Source organism: Vombatus ursinus, unplaced genomic scaffold (genome assembly GCF_900497805.2).
Source record: "Vombatus ursinus unplaced genomic scaffold, bare-nosed wombat genome assembly UNPS02014945.1, whole genome shotgun sequence".
NCBI lineage: Eukaryota > Metazoa > Chordata > Mammalia > Diprotodontia > Vombatidae > Vombatus > Vombatus ursinus.
In genome coordinates, this window is record NW_020954723.1 from 14,231,391 (window position 1) to 14,249,817 (window position 18,427).

Here is an 18,427-nt window from a genome sequence, read left to right on the forward strand (position 1 = left end):
ATGTATGGTATTTATTTGCTTTAGTTTCCCGCCTGTAAAACGATAAAATGCATTAAGTTGGTCTATTCCCTTTGTTGCTATAGTAATAACATTCCTTGCTTTTCATGCGGCAGTCCACTGCATTTATGATAGAGAAGAAAAATTTTCATGATAATGAAAAAAAAAAGAAATAAATCACCACTTGTATCTTCTTGACATTAAGATTCCTTAATCTCATATTTGCCAAATGCTTTAGAAGTCAAAAGGCCAGAAGCTTTTAGGCTTGGAGTAATACATGAGAGTTAATGAGTAAGAATAAGAGGTTGAAGTAGAAAGATGTCGGGATAAAGCGAGTCATTCTTTCAAGTCTTAAATCAATAGAAAAACACTTTGTTTATGAATATTAAATACCTATTTTTCTAAATATCCACTATAGTAAGACAACTGAAATTTGGGTATTTCCTCAGTACCTTAATTTGAATTCTTCCCTGTAATCCCCTTGTCCCACCCTCACATAAACATTTAAACAATTTGGGGACAGCTTTATTTTTTTTTAATGTATTCTTGTTTAGTGAAAGGGAAATGGAGTTTAAACTTAGCATAAATTAGAGTTGGAATGTTTAACATCCAACAGGTGTTCAGTTTGGCTTCAGGGAGGGCTATGCATATTTATTACAAGGGTTGCATTTTTCTTTTCTTTTTTCCCAGGACAAAAGTGGGAGGGAGAGAAAAAATAAATGTTTTTTAATTAAAATAATGCTTCAAAAACATTGGTGAAAATACTTTATACATTTGTTGGGGGTGGGCAGTATGGAGTGACTTAAGCTACAGGGAAAGTTTAAGATTTATGAAATAAGTTATCTTAGACATAGAATGAACCCTAGGTATCTAGGTATCACAGTTGAGAGACTGCTGGGACTAGAGTCAGGAAGACCTGAATTTAAATAAGGCCTCAGGTATCCATTAACTATGTAACCCTAAGCAAGTCATTTAACTTCTGTTTGCTTCTGTTTCCCTGACTGTAAAATTAAGATAATAATTGGTGTGAAGATCAAATGAGATCATATTTGTAAAGTGCTTAACACTGTGCTGGGCACATAGTAGGTACAATGTGCTAGTTGTTGTTGTTGTTATCCCAGGGTCAAGTGAAACTGAAGAAATGTCTGGAAAGAGAAGTAATCTTTACATGTACAATACCTTAATATATCTAACTTACATGATTTCATATATTTGGGTAATCCTTCCATTCATACAGATTACAACACATTTATGTGTCAGAAAACCATCCTCATACATTGACGTAGCTAAAATGAAAGTCATCATCGACCCTTCCTCTGTCCCTATTCCCACTCCTCTTCTTCCTTTGCACCAGAATTTCAGCTAGTTGTTCCTTCCTTTTATAAACTGAGACCCTTTATTTTCTTTGCTCATCATGTTGAAACCAGACATTGCAGACATCTGATCAACTTAGCTCAGAGCTCCTAAGCTCAAGTTATCCACCAACTTCAGGCTCCCCAGTAGCTGGGGTTACTACCCTATGCCAGTATGTCTTCTGTTTGTGTCTCTTTGAAATTAGATAGGATGATCTTATTTTTATGACAGTCCCTCATGAAGATCATATTTGAAAGCTTTCTAGCTTGATAGGACCGGTTAGGTTAGGTCTTTTACTCTGCTTATCTAGCTTTCAAGAACATCCTTATACTGATGAAGTAAAGTCATAACTAACAATTTAGATGTCTGGGCTAATCAGCATGAGCCATTCCCTGAAACTGACTTTTAAAGACAAAATTAGATCTTAAATTTGGCAGGAGTCAGAGACATAATGCACTAGCTTCCACCAACAGTGAGCCTGGGGGATACTGTTATTGCTAGAAAGATCATCTGGGGTGGGGGTGGGGTGGACTGGAGAGGGAAGTTGAAGGGAAGGATGTTGGCCAGTTTCCTTTAAAAAATAAAAAACAACTTATACTTGTTGATATCCTTTGTTTTTAAATCAACTTCATTTCTAAATCTATCTTTTCCTCCTCCCCTACTCAGAAAAAAAAAAAGATCCCTAGTCACAAAGGTTTGTTTTTTTTTAGAAAGGGGAAAAAAACAGTTCAGCAAATCCAGTAAACACATCACTCATGTCTAATAGTATAAGTAATATTCCAAACCTGTAGTCCCCTACCTTTTCAAAGGATGAAGGGGAATATATTTTCTCAGCTGTCTTCTAGGTCCCATGCTTAGGTAAAATTAGCTTATTATTTTCACTATTATTATTATTTTTGCTAATTAGGTGTTAAGCTCAGTAGTTACTATGTTGAAAGAGCAACATAAAGAAACTATCAGCACCCTCTAAATTTCTGTTACTATGCCCCAAATAATAACCCTTTGATGAGACAACAGAGAATGACTCTATTAGGTACAAAAACAATTATTATTAGATTAAACAAACACTAGTGAATGAATGATAGAATGAATAAATGAATGATTGAATGGACAAAAATGAATGAACAAAAAAAAACTAGAGCTAAGTGACAGAAAGATAGCTAATAACAGCTAACATTTATGTGGCTCTTACTATGTGCCAGATACTATGCTAAGTGCTTTACAATTATTATCTCATTTGATGCTCACAACAACCCTGGGAAGCAATGCTATTATTATTCCCATTTTACAGATAGGACACATTTATACTGTCACACATCTGGTAAGTGCCTTAGGCCAGATTTGAACTCAGGTCTTACTAACTCTAGGTCCAGCATTCTATCTACTCTGTCAGCTGTCTAGATAGATAGATGGATGGATGGATGAATGGATAGATGAATAGAGTAGATAGATAAATAGGTAGATGATAGGTAGTAAGTACATAGACTACTTCATGATTCTTTTACAGGCTGTAGAAGTCAAATATTGATGAAAGGAGTAAAGAGCTTGATCTTTGTCTTGTGGGAGTTACTGCTTTGAAAGTAGATGTTTGTCATTGGTCTGTGCTTTTATTAATTAACAGAGATCTCATCTTTGACAGATCCAGGATTTCACTGCATGATGGAGTTAGAAAGAGGGTCTGAATCATTAGATAGGTGCAAATAAAACCCAGAAGAACACAACTCTACCAATAGAGAGGGAAAAAAAAAACCACAATCTCCCAGGTGGAGTTTTCACAGTTCTGAAATCCCTATAGGAGTTAGATGGGATCATTGTTTTACTGTTGATAGATGGACTGGGAATGGATAGCTGAACTCACTCACAATGATATGGTAGTTGAAACTGGCAGAGCAAGCGCTAACCACATGCTGTGTGAGCTGAGCAAAAGAGAAGCCAAGAGTTGTGCTGCTTGTTAAACAGTCTACTATCAAGTTATGCTTCCTACTTCACCCTAATGTAATCAACTAGAAACCTATAGAGCAAATATAATAAGGTGAACTGAAAAAAAAGTAATTAAATGGGAATCATTAACTCATAGATTTGTAGGTTAAAGGTATCTCAGAGGTCAACTAGTACTGGTCTCTCTTACTACATATGAGGAAAAATTAGGACCTGAGAATTGAAGTGACTTATCCTAAGTCACACAAGTAGTAAATGATAGAGTCAAGAATAAAGCTCAAACTACTGCATTAAAAACACCACTGTTGGGGACAGAGTCAAGATGGAGGAATTAAGGCATTCTCCTCCAAAGAACTTTAAAATAACACCTCAAATCAAACTCTGGAGTAGCAGAACCAACAAAAGGTCAGGATAACACATTTTTTCTAGCCTAATATAGCTTAGGAGGAGGGCAGACAAGATCTGTGACACCAGAATGGGAACCAGCCCAGAACACTCACTGTGGAACAACAACTATAGGACTTAGAGGCCATAACAGCTGCAGGTTTGGGAGTCCTGAGCCCAGAAATAGTAAGGGGTTTGAACAACTGGTAAGAAAAAGATTACAGGTGACCCTTTGCTGTCACTTGGTGCAGAACCTGATATACTTTGGCCACTCTATCATACATACATAGTTCTGGGTCACAGTTCCAGGGTGAAGAGGCATACTTCTAGTCGGTCATAAGGAAGCAAAGGCCATGAACATGGTTCCAAGGCAGAAAAGATTTCCAGCACTTGTGCCTGCAGGGTAACAGGGGACCTGATCACAGTTCCAGGGCTCAGAGGATCACTAGTGCTTGTGACTTCAGGGAAGCAGTGCCTTTCCTGGGTGAAGACCAGAATATGGACACAGAGAGCAAGAACACAACTCTTCCTGTATCGCACCACCTTGGAAGAATCTAAATGCTTACAGAGTCCAAGAAACCAGCTCTGGAAATAGCAGCATGAAAAATCCTGAAGTTTGAAACCTTGCCTTCCAACCCCAAAGTGATCAGATACCAATTTTAACATGCAGGTCAAAGTCAAGAAATAAACTGGAAAAGATGAGCAAACAACAAAAATAGAACTTGAAGATAGAAAGGCACTATGATGTCAGAGAAAACCAAGACACAAACTCAGAAGAAAACAATCTTAAAATAGCTACAAGCAAAGGCTCATAGAAAAAAAAAAAAAACATTAATTGGACCCAAGCTCAACAAGAATTTCTGTTACAGCTAAAGAAAGTGATAAGAGTGGCAGAGGAAAAAAAAATTGGGAAAGGAAATTAGAATGATGCAACAAAATTAGGAAAAGAGAACTAACAGTTTAGCAAAAGAGTCACAAACAAACTGTACAAAAATCCTTAAAAACAGAATTAATTTAATGGTAAAAGAGGCACAAAAATTCACTGTTGGGAAGAGGGAGCCAAGATGATGGAGAAAAGTTGGGGATTCATTTGAGATCTTCCTAAAACCTCTCTAAACAACTTTAAATAATTCCTCAAAACAAATCCTGGAGTGGCAGAACCCATAAAAACATAGAGTGAAAGAATTTTCCAGCATAAGACAACTTAGAAAGTCATCTGGAAATGTCTATTGTACCAGGGTGAGAGTGGAGCAAAGTCCAGCACAGGCTGTGCCCCAAGAAACCAGTAGCAGGCCATGGGGGTAACTGAATTAGTGGTGGCAGTGATGGTTTCCAGATCTCTTATCCCACATATGGAAAGGGGGTCAAACAACTAATCAGAAAGAGATTACAGAGTTTCCTTTGCTTGCATCATGGGGAGGACTCTGTTTCAGTGTTAATATTTGGACTAAGTCAAAGATCTCTGTCCCAGTCCTAGGGTGAGGAGGAGCCCTAGCACAGCAAAGCTTGAAGCCACAGGGGAGTGTGGACCCTGGTCATACTTGCAAGGTGTAAGAGAGTGTTATGGTTATTTATAGACAAGAACGCAGGCCAGTAGTAAACACATCTCTCCCTAAATCAAATCATCTTGGAAGAACCAAAAGCTTAGAGGTCTCCAGAATTATCTCTGAAAACAGTTGCACAAAAAATTTGAAGCTTAGGACAGTACCCTTTACATTCTGTAAACAGAGTTCCGTTCAGTTAGAAGTCAAGAAAAATGCTGGAAAAATGAGCAAAGGGTATAAAAAATGATCTTGCCTATAGAAGGTTACTATGATGACAGGGAAGATGAAAACACAAATTCAAAAGAAGACAACTAAGTCAAAACTGCTACATCAAAAGACAAAGAAAAATATGAATTGGTCTCAGGCCATGGAAGAGCTCAGAAAGGATTTTTAAAATTAAGTAAGAAAGGTAGAGGAAAAAATAGGAAGAGAAATGAGAGTGATACAAGAAAATCATGAAAAAAGAGTCCACAGCTTGGCAAAGGAGGCACAAAAAATACCAAAGAAAATAATACCTTAAAAAACAGACTAGGCCAAATAGTAAAAGAAGCACCAAAAACCAATGAAAAGAAGAATGCCTTCAAAAGTAAAATCGGCTAAATGGAAAAATATCTACAAAAATACACTGATGTGAAACTCTCCTTAAAAAGCATAAGTGGAGTCTTTTTGGTGCCCATTGAGGCTGGGATGGATCTCCTGCTCCAGGATACAGCTGATTCGGCAGGGGCACAGTGGCAGGGAGTGCCTGGCACTCCATGAAGAGGAGGATACCCATGGCAGAGCCAGCTTGGTCAATCCCCACCAGTTCTTCCATAGCACTAGCTCAGCCCATGGGCCTGGGAGCTATCTGGCCCCTTGGACCCTAGGGACCGGGGCTATGCTTCCCCCTTACAGCTGTCCTTCCTTGCTGGTAGTCTATGGGAGCAGCCTAGCTGCTCATGGCAAGGAGCTGGTGGACAGGAATATTGACTGCTTCATTCCTGTCACCAAGCTTAATTATTACTTTGATGTGGTCATTGTATGTGGGAAAGAAACTGGGGCTCTTGGTGTTTCCTATCTGCACCAGGATTGGGAGGTACAGTACCAGTAGGACATGCTGGTGGCCCTGAGATTCTACATCAACACCCCAGATCTCTACATTCCAGCTATGGCTTTCATCACATACATCCTGGTTACTGGCCTAGTGCTGGCAATGCAGGATGGGTTGTCATCAGACTTCCTGGGTCTGCAGACTAGCTCAGCCCTACGCTTGCACACAGTGGAGGTGCTTGCCATTCTTCTGAGCCTTTACCTGGTCACTATCAACACAGACCTCACCACCATCAACCTGCTGGCCTTCTCAGGGTACAAGTGTGTGGGGATGATTGGTGAGGTCGTGACTGACCTGCTCGTTGGGAGAACTGGCTACTACTTGTTGCTCAGCTGGTATTGTGTGGCCATCTTCATCTTCATGACTGAGACCTTTTGACTGAAAATCCTATCCAAAGTGGCAGCTGAAGGAAACCTGGTCTGAGGGGGGTGGCACCATCTTCACATGTACCTGACCTTGGCCATTGTGAACCACCCAGCCCCTCTTCATATACTGGCTCACATGGTCAGATGAAGGGCCCAGGAGGCTGCTCAGACTCAGAGTAAGGATTGGAGAGGACCAGGTTACTAATATCTGCAAACCTGAGAAGCAGGAAGTGGAACCCCATAGGGGATAGGAGTTCATCACTCTGGACTGAGCTGCTCTCTTTCTCTCTGAGAAGTCCCTGGCCCTTTGACTGGAACCTGCCCCACCTTTTCCACAAACATTCATCTCCTTCTTGCCTATTGTGATTGAGCTGAGTCCCAAACCTCCTTGCCCTAGGAAAGAGCCCAGCCCCCTCCCCATTTCCTCCTATTCCTCCTCCTCCTCTTCCAATCTCCATTCTCTAAGGTGCTTAGAGATCTGTAACAGCACAGAATGCTCCAAGCTGGGGCTGCTACCCATGGTGTCTATTATAGGAAGAAATAAATCCCCTGGGGTTGAGAAAAAAAAAACAGAAATGGAAAAATGGAAAAAAAGAGAAGGTACAAAACTTTACTGAAGAAAAAAAAAAGAAAACTCTGTAAAAAGTAGAATTACCCAAATGGAAAAGGAGATACTAAAGCCTAATAAAGAAAATAATTCCTTAAAAATTAGAATTTATCAAGCAAGTGGAAGCTAATGACTTTATGAGACATCAAGAAATAATAAAAAAAATCAAAAGAATGAAAAAAAGAAGAAAATGTGAAATAATTCATTATAAAAACAACTGACCTGGAAAATAGATCCAGGAGAGATAATTTAAGAATTATTGCACTACCCAAAAGCCATGATTAAAAACAAAGGTAGGAGGGGCTAGATATCATCTTTCAAGAAATTATCTAGGAAAATAACCTTGATATTCTAGAACCAGAAGGCAAAATAGAAATGGAAAGAATCAACCAGTAACCTCCTAAAAGAGATCCCCAAATAAGAACTCCCAGAAATGTTAGAGCCAAATTCCAGAGTTCCCAGGTCAAGGAGAAAATATTGCAATCTGTCAGAAGGAAACAATTCAAATGTTGTGGAACCACAGTCAGGATTACTCAAGACTTAACAGTTTCTGCATTAAAGAATTAGAAGGCTTGGATTATGATACCCTGGAGGGCAAAACAGCCAGAAATATAGCCAAGAATCACCCACATAGCAAATCTAAGTGTAATCCTTCAGGGAGAAAATTGAATATTCAATGAAATAGGGACTTTTCAATCATTCCTGATGAAAAAATCAGACCTGAATAGAAAATTTGACTTCCAAATACAAGACTCAAAAGAGACATAAAAAGTAAATAGGAAAGAGAAATCATGAGGGATTCAATAAGTTTAAACTGTTTACAAGCCTACATGAGAAAATACTTGTTACTCCTAATAACTTTGTCATTATTAGGGCAGTTAGAAGGAGTATACATAGACAAGGGTATAGTAAGTTTAATATGATAGGATAATTATCTTTTAAAAAATAAACTTAAATTAAGGGTTGGGAAAGAGGAAAGGAGAGGTAGAATGAGGTAAATTAACTGATATAAAAGAGGCGCAGAAAGAGGTTTTACAGTGGAGGGGAAGATGAGAGAGATGGTAGGGAATGCTTGAACCTCACTCTCATTGGAACTGGCTCAAAGAGGAAGTAACATAATCACTCAGTTGGATATAGAAATCTGTCTTACCCTATAGGCAAAGAAAAGAGGAAGGAAATAAAGAAAGAGGAGCAGACAGAGAGAAGGGAGGGTAGATTGAGTGAGGTAAAAGTCATAAGCAAAAAACTTCTGAGAATGCACAGAGTAAAAGGAGAGAGTAGGATAAATGGGGGGAAATAGGATGGAAGGAAATACATAGCAATCATAACTGTAGGGAAAAAATAAAGCGAGTTTCTCTAATAAAAACTTCATTTTTCAAATATATAAAGAATTGGGTCAAATTTATAGAAATAAAAGCCATTCCATAATTAATAAATGGCCAAAGGATATGAACAGGCAGTTTTCAGATGAAGGAATTAAAGCTTTCTATATTCATATAAAAAAAAATGCTGTAAATCACTATTGATTAGAGAAATGAAAATTAAAACAAATCTGAGGTACCACCCCATACCTATCAGACTGACTAATTTGACAGAAAAAAAATGATAAATGTTGGGGGAGGGGAGTGAGAAAATTGAGATACTAATATACTGTTGGTGAAGTTGTATACTGATTCCAGCATTCTGTAGAGCAATTCGGAACTATGCCTAAAGGACTGTAAAACCATGCATACCCTTTGACCAAAAAATGCACTACTAGGTCTGTATTCCAAAGATAGATATAGATCTATATATAGATAGTTAGATAGATCTATTTATATATAGATAGGTCTATATATAAATAGAAAAATATGTATATATAGTGTGTAAATATACATATACATATGTGTATATATGAAATATATATAAATATATAATGTAAATATATAAATGCATATATACATTGTATAAGATATCTTATATGTATATGTGGGTATATATGTATATATGTGTGTGTATGTGTATATATGTGTGTGTATATGTGTGTGTATGTGTGTATGAGTGTGTGTGTGTATAAGAAAAGGACCTATATGTACAAAAATGTTTAAAGAAGCTCTTTTAGTGGTGACAAAATTGGAAATTGAGAGAGTGTCCATTGATTGGGGAATAGCTGAAAAATTGTTGTATATGGTTGTGATGGAATAGCATTGTGAGATAAGAAATGACAAGCAGGATGTTGAAAGAAATGAATATTTCTCTCTTTTATTAATAACCAATTATTGAATTAGGACCAGATTTTTTTCCAGAAACTTGTAAATTGTTCAATCTCTGAAGGATATTCTTGATGGATAATATTGTTCAAATCCCAGTGGTGTATGCTTTTTGATCCAGGGTTGGACACCCCACCAAACTAGAAAACCTTACAAATAATTTAATCTAATCAAACCCATTGTGTTTTAGTCGGCCAGGTTGAAGCAGAGGTGGACTCCTTTTTGTCTATGTTGCCCTAGGTGGGGGCAGTCTGGAAAAGAGGTAAGTCTCTTTCAAGACCAAGTGATAAATCATGTCCCCCAGTCCCTCATTAGAATAAACCCACCTCTCATTGTAATAGTATTAGTCTTATTGTTAACTAATCAGAGTTGATTGATACCATCTGGAATGCTCACTCTTCCAGGACTTATAAGCATTGAGTGGGTTCCATGAGGGGTCTTTGTTATTAGAGAGTGCCATTGATCCCTTTTATTAATTATTTGTTAACATGATTAATAAAATGATTCATTACCAAGAAATGGTTTCTCAAACTTTTTATATGTCGCAATGGTTTCAGAAACACCTGGAGAGACTTACATGAACAGGTGCAAAATGAAATGAGCAGAACTAGGAGAATATTGAACTCAGTAACAGAAATATAGTAAGGATGATCATCTGTGATCAAGAAAATGATCCAAGATTTATGATGAAAAATGCTACTCATCTCCAGAAAGTGAACTGATGGAATCTAAATAAAGATTGAAGTATACTCTTTCTTTACTTTCTCTATTTTTATTGTTTGTTTTTGTCTGTGTTTTCTTTCATAACATGATTAACACAGAAATATGTTTTATATGACTGCACATATATAACCTATATCAAATTGCTTGCTTTCTCAATGTGGGGGACATGAAATGAAGGAGAAAGGGAGAGAAATCAGAACATAAAAAACATTAAATATCAGAAGCAAAATAGCTCGTAGAGAAGGGACTGAATAAAAGAGAGAGAGAAGGCTAAATTGAAGAAAATGGGATGGAGGGAAATACACAGTTAGTAATCATAACTGTGAATTGAATGGAATGAACTCACCCATAAAACAGAAGTGGATAGCAGAATAGATTAGAAACCAGAATCCAACAATATGTTGTTTACAAAAGACACTTGAAACAGAAAGCTATATACACAGTTTAAAAAAAAAAATGGGCTGGAGTAGAATTTATTATGCTTCAGCCTAAGTAAAAAAGGCAGAGATTCAATCATGGAGCCAGACAAAGCAAAAGCAAAAATAAACCTAATTAAAAAAGAGAATGAGGGAGACTTACATTTGCTAAATGGTACCATAGACAATTTGTTAATGTTAAAAATTTATCCAGCAAATTTCTCTGAAAAAAAAAACCCATTTTTCAAATATATAGGGAACTGATTCAAGTTTATAAAAATAAGAGCTATTCTCCAATTGATAAATGGCCAAAGAATTTGAACAGGCTATTTTCAGAAGAAATCAAAGCTATCTTTAGCTATATTTTAAAAAAATAATGCTCTTAATCATTATTGACTAAAGAATTCCAAATTAAAACAGTTGTGAGGTACCACCTAAAACACCTACCAGAAATGACAATGCTGGAGGGGATGAGGGAAGAAAGGTACACTTATGAAATGCTGTTGAAGTTGGAAACTACAGCTTTTTTTGTGGTGACGAAGAATTGGAAATGGAGGTGATTCCCTTCAATTGGGAATGGCTGAACAAGTAAAAGCATATGATTGTGATGGGACACTATTTTGCTGTAAGAAATGATGAGGAGGATAGTTTCAGAAAAAGCATGAGAAGTCCTATATGAACTAATGCAAAGTGAAATGAGCAGTACAAGGAGATCATTGTGCAAAGTAACAACAATATTATGATGATAATTGACTGTGAAAGACTTACCTATTCTGATCAATAAATACAATGATACAAGATAATTGAGAAGGATTCTTGAATGAAATAGCTCCACAGAAAGAACTGATGAACTCTGAGTGCAAATTGAAATGCTTTTTCTCACTTTATTTTCTTCTTTTTGTGACATGACTAAGATGTAAATATGTTTTGCATGATTTCACATGCATAGTGGCTATTATATTACTTGTCTTCTCAGTGGATGAGGGAGGGGCTAGAAGGAGGCAGAGAATCTGGAACTCAATATATATAAAACACACACACATATGTTAAAAATAAATAAATAATACTTAAAAAAAAGAAAGGGAGGGAGGGAAGCATTACAGGTGCAAGGAAAACTAAATAAAGAAAGAGAGCTGGGTCATCACAGGAAATAATTGAGGGTAAAAGTTGTTTTTTTTTTTCCCTCAAGGCATCATATAGAATTTTGTTTTGTAACGTCATACAATAATGTGTATAGTTATCTGTATTTGTGTTTTATCCCTGCTGGACTAAAAAAGAGAAATTGAGTTTTATTTAAACTTTATAGATCCCACTGCCCCTAGCATAAAACCCTGAACATAATCAATCTTTAATGAAGAAAGTTATTTTATTCCTTTCCAGACTGTGCTCCAGAAAAGCTAGAAAACCAATATCCCTATTCTCCTATCTCCTTCCACTTTGTTCATGCACTCCAGCATGCTTAGAATAAAGTAGATCTTTTTTCATGCACTGCAATATGCTTAGAATAAAATAGATCTATTTCCACCTATTTTTCTTTCTTTTTCCTTCAGGCTCCAATTAAGGTGCCAAATTCTTCATGAAATCTTCTCAAGTCACCATCCTGCAATTAAAATCAATCCCCTCTTCCTCAAATTTCTCATAGCACCTTTCTTGTGACTCTCTTTTAGTCTTAACGTATCTCTGCCCCATCCCATCTCTGACCCTTGTTGGACCTGTAGTTTAGTACATGTCATTTGCCCACTATTAGACTGTAAATTCCTTGAGGCCAAGAAAAATGACATTTCTTTCTCTGTATCTCCAACACAATACCTAAACAGATTAAGCTTCCAGTAAATGCTTCTATAATTAGGTTGAAAAATTTATGCCAAAGCCTTAACATATATATATATATATATAATTTTCTCCTTTGTCCAACATGTCAGATTTTAAAACTGTCCTAAAAAGCTTTAATATCATTTTCTATTTCAATTTATAACTACAAGTACAAAATCAATCTAGTCACTTGATTGTACTGTATTTGCCATTACTTGTTAGGTTCAATAAACTTTTGTTGAATTAGAAACAACAACAAGGACACATCACTCTTTTCATTGTTCCATGACTCAGAGTCTTAGATTTGCATCTACCAATAGCTAGTTTTATGACTTTGGACAAATCACTTTAGTTCTCTTTGCCTTGGTTTTTTTATTTGTAAAATAGGGGGATTGGATGAAATATCGTCTAATATTTGTTCTGGCTCTAAAACTATATGAGATAAGGAAAAAGGAAAATATTCATTCTCTTCTTTTTACACACAATTAGCTGGAACATGTCTAAAGATTGTTAAAAATAGCTCTTTTCAATAGATATAGAGAGGTATCTGAGCTAAATGGACTGGAAAACATCAGATTTAGTCATTCATCAACCCTGCCACTGAATTGCTATTTGAATAATAGTAATTGGCTGAACTTCTTTGTGTCTTTTCCCCTTTGTGAAATGAAATCTCTAAAGTACCAGGATAAAATATGAAACCAGAAATAGAGAATCAACTTTATCTAGAGAATGATGAGAACAAAAAGCAAAACAATTTCATGTATATTTAGTAAACCAATGAAATGCTTCATGCATCCATATATTTGGGTATGGTAACAGAGAACTAATTATTTAGTTGCCTTAGCTAGTGTCCAAATCAACCTTGGTTCAGGAATTATCATCCAATGCTTCTAAATATTTTATGTGTATTTTTCCAAATCAAGGAGGTGCCATGCCCCTAACAGACTGGCTGTGAAAGGGGTAACTGTACTAATGTATGGCCTCAGAGTGTGTAGCAGGCCTGCAGCACTCCATACACACAATCATTTTGTTATTGGAAAATGTAGATTCTCAATTTATTCAGGTTCCCAGCTGCCACCATTTTCTTTCTATTGCCACGGTGGTCAGTTCCCTGCTCTCCATGGAGAAGAACAGAGCTTCTTTCCTCATTCTTTTGTATATAAAAATACAGCTGGATTCTTTGAAAAGTTTTTGTCTAAAAAGGATGTTTCATTAAACAGGATAGGGGTAAATAATAACAAAAAAGGGAAAAAAATACACTATCAGTTAATTCTGGTTCTACATAGAAATACCCAGGGAGGTAAGCCTTATTCATTCTCAGTTCCTTTCCTGTCTCATCTGATCTAATTATGAACCCAAGTCTTGTTGCTTTCATTTTTATCTCTTAGACTGGACTTTTCTGGAATCTTTTTTCAATAGAAAACAGGATAGAAAAGTTTCTATCTTGATTTCATCCCCCACCTTTTTAAACTCCCAGGCAGCACTCAGTTCACAGGCAGGATAAAAGGTGTAAATTGGAACACACCATGGAATAAATTATTTACAGCCTGGAGGGTCACACAGATGGCATCATCCAGCTCAGTGGAAAGAAATATCTTAGCCCACTTCTCTAGAAACCTTGAACTAGAGAACTAGTGACTGATATTAAAGTCAGACCTGGCTGTAAGGTTCAGAAAGGTTATCTTATGTGTCATTCTTCTCTCTTTTCTGTGCTTTTTTTCTTACCTCCTCCCTTGAGAAACTCCTATGCTTTTAATTTCCTTTCTTTGTTATCAGTATGAAGTTATGACCTAATGTGAATTAGTTTGTTCCTCTGTAATTTTTTTTAAAATATATAAAAGGAATAAATCTCTAAAGGCAGAATTCCACACACTGTCATGGAGTAACAGTCATACTGGGGAATAACATTTTCCTAAATTCTCAAAAAAAATCAACTATAGGTTCAGTAGAAAAAGGTAGAATGCAATTATGAAAAGAAGGAACTTAGAGAAGCTGTTCATAAGGGGGGAGAGTAATTATGTTCCTGCCCATCATTATAAAAATTTTCTCTTTGATTTGTAACATTTCCTGAAATTCTACCCATCTTAGTTTCATCTAGGTAAGCTGGCATCTACTTTTTAAAATTAAAATTCCAGAAGAGCATGGTGGCACATGCCTATGGCTACTGTGGAGGCTGGAGCTGGTCAGTCTCTTGAATTTCAGTTCTTAAGTGCAGCAGGACTTAAAATTTATCAGATATCCAACATGGTGAACCCCTCAGAAGCTGGGAGCAAACAGGATACCTAAGAAGGGACAAAGAGGGTCAGAAGGCCAGATCAAATATGAAGTAAATCAAAGCTTCCATGCCAATCACTGTCATCATCTGACCTACGAGTGGTTGAAAGATAGAGGCCAATGTGTGTGTGTGTGTGTGTGTGTGTGTGTCTGTGTGTGTGTGTGAGAGAGAGAGAGAGAGAGAGAGAGAAAGAGACAGAGACAGAGAGACAAAGAGAGGGAAAAGGAAGGAAGGAAGAAAAGAAAAAGTAAAGAGGGAGGGAGGAAGGAGAAAAGGAGAAATATGTATCTAATAGAGTTAAGGAGCTATAACTCACTTTAAGATAGATTATTTCAATCAAATTGACTAGTTCAATCTTACTGTACACCTAGCACAGATGGTTTATACTGAAGGAATGGGAGTTTTGATTGGGGTGGACCAAAAGATGTGATATGTTAAAACCCTTTTCTAATATGTTAGAACCACAGAATGTGATAATGAATAATTATTCCTATCACATCCCCTAATTATGGGTGTGTATTTTAAAGTCCATTCTCTTCTCTTTTTGATTTTCATTTGGTGACCCCATTAGTTCTTCTGGGTTTAATTATCAGCTCTATTCTGATGACTCCCAGATATATCGAGCCCTACTGTCTCAAACTTCAGTTTTTTATTACTAATTGCCTCTTGGAGATATTGAAGTGAATCTCTTCTAGACATTTCAAACTCAATATGTGCAAAATTTACTCATTTTCTTCCCCACTCCCCATATCCAATCAAAGTCCACTTCCCTTCCCTAATACTTTAGCAGGTATCACCATTTTTCTAGTCACCCAAGCTCACAATCTTAGTATTGTCTTCCCTCTGACTCATCACACATATCCAATGGCAAAATCTTGTAATTTCTATCTCCATAACATTTCTCACATCTGTCAATCTCAGTCTAGTTACAAAACCACACTCTTCTCTAGTTTATCATCTTTCGACTGAACTACTGAGGTAGATTCCTAGTTTGTCTCCTTACCTCAAAAACCTCCCCTCTCTACATAATTGCCAAAGTAATTTTTCTAAAGTGAAGATGTGGTAACTTTTCTATTCAATAAACTCTAGTGGGTCCCTATGACTTCTAGAAACAAATATAAACTCTGCTATTAGGCATCATGAGCTCTTCATAGCCTTGCTCAAATCTATATTGTAATTATGCACTATTCTCATTTGCACAATCTTTGGTACGGTCAAACTAACTATCATGTTATTCCTCACACACAACGTTGCATCTTCTGGGTCAGTGTCCTTATAGACCCAGAAGGTCAGCTGCCCTCTACCCCTACTCCAGGCCTGGAATGGATTCTTTCCTCACCTTTAAGAATACATACTTTCTTTCAAGTCTTGCCTCAAGTGCCACATTCTACATGAAGCCTTTTCTGATCCCTATGTTCTAGTACCCATGTCCCCCAACTACTTTGTATTTATATATACCTATATTTGTACATGTTGCTTTTTCTGATAGAATAAAAATTCCTTGAGGATGAGGCTATTTTAGTTTATCTTTTTATCTCCATCATTCAGCACATAATTTTAATTATATAATATAATTATAATAAATATAATATTGAATAAATAATATAAGTATGTAACACAAATGTTTATGCATAATTCCATAACAATTATTATAATATAATGAATTGTTATTAATCTGTTGACTGATTGATTCCAGTTCTGAGTGAGTATGCCATTGTCTGGCCAACAAGCAGCTTGAGAACAGTATGCCCCAACAGGAAGAAAGAGAAAGGCACATAAAAGAGATATAGAAAAATAAGTTAGTACATCAATGACAAGCTTCATCTTCTTTTTTTTTTAATTGCCTAGAGTTGAGTCTGTACTCAAGAAAGGGGTTGAAAAATTGTCATTTCTACTCTTTGTTCCTGTGCTGCATGATTCTTGTAGCTAGTTCAGCTAGATTACTTCTTAAATTAACAAGGGGGGCAATGTGGTCTAGTAAAAAGAGATCTAGATTTGGAATCTGAGGATCTGGGTTTGAGTCATAGCTGTCACTTAATAGTTGCATGATTCAGAGTTATCACTGAAACTCCTTTTGATCTGAAATTTCCTCAGGTAATGATAATAACTTTGCATTCTGTCTCTCAGAAGACAGTGAGGATAAGATGGCATAATGGATGTAAAAATGTTGTGTAAATTTGCACTTACCTGATTATTCAATGCAGTTCCTTTTTTATTGCCAATTCTAGCATGGGCCACCTCATGGGACATACTCAAAGTTACCTTTCCTGGTTACCATGAAGCAGTTTTTTGGCCATGCTTTCTTCTGTGTGTATGACTCATCAACAAATAGCTTGTCCTTTGAGGGGAGGAAGCAATCCGCTCATTAGTTGTTGAGCCAGAGGAGTCTTTGTTTCAGTAGACCTTTTAAAAGGAGAGATTGTAACTCATTGCTCTAGTCTGTCAAGATTATTATTGTTATTATTATTTTGCATTTTATCTGTCATTGTGTTTATCCTCAGCTCTGTGTCATCTAAAAGACCGATAAGTATAACATCCATGTTTTCATGCAAGTCATTGAAGAAAAACAAGACTAGAACATGGGGGCACTAGATCCCTCCCTCTAGGTAAAAATAATCAATCCATTTGCTTCTTTGAATGGAATCATTGATCTGATCCCAAAAGGCGTAGTATTCTCCCCCCACCCAAAAATGCACATATATGCATGTATGGATATACATGTATATGCACATATATAAACATACACACACTCATATGTATTGGCAAAACAGAAAGTATGGGCACTCTTACTATCATCTAGTAACTACATGATTTCAGGCAACTCTTGGTGTTTTAAATAGTTATCTTTCAGTCTCTCTACATCCTTGCAGCTGATGATCTGCAATGGTTTATTGTTGTTGTTGTTGTCGTTGCTGTTCCCACGGTTTCACATATATTCACTTAATACTTTAATAAAAATAATTTTATATGTACATATGTGTGTAAATATTTTAAATGATATAGTATTACATAATGATGTTAGAAAAATAGATAAACAAATATTAAAGTTTAATAGGAATCTCAGTCATGTAAAAATAATATTCACATATGACATTATATACATATATATTTATATATAGTTTAACTCACTGTAAAAAATCTATAACTGTTCTTATGTGTGTGTACATATGTGTGTGTGTGTGTGTGTATACAGAGAGAGAAGAAAGAGAGATACATTACCACATGAATTTTAATTTTCATTTACTGGATCAGAGTTTCCCAAACTGATTTGTTCATGTATCAATTTTGGGCTATACATACATACATACATACATACATATATATATACACATACACACACACACACACACACACATATATATACCTATATACACACATACATATTATATAGTATTATATAACGATGTTGGAAAAATAGATCCTATATACATATATGTATATAGTTGTATGTGTATATACATATACGTATGTATATGTGTATGTATGTGTGTGTGTATATATATATACATACAATCATATATATGTATATATACATACACATATATACACATATATTATATATGTGTATATATACATATATACTATATATTAGTAGATAGATCTATATCTACCTATATATCTGTATCTATCTATATCTATTTATCTATCTATACTAAGTCCTTAATTAGTAGTTC

At 36.1% G+C, this 18,427-nt stretch overlaps 1 pseudogene; it reads left to right on the plus strand.

The window, feature by feature from the left end:
* Positions 1–5,971: 5,971 nt before the first annotated feature.
* The window catches only part of LOC114030054, an 81,793-nt pseudogene continuing 69,337 nt past the window's right edge, over positions 5,972–18,427 (plus strand).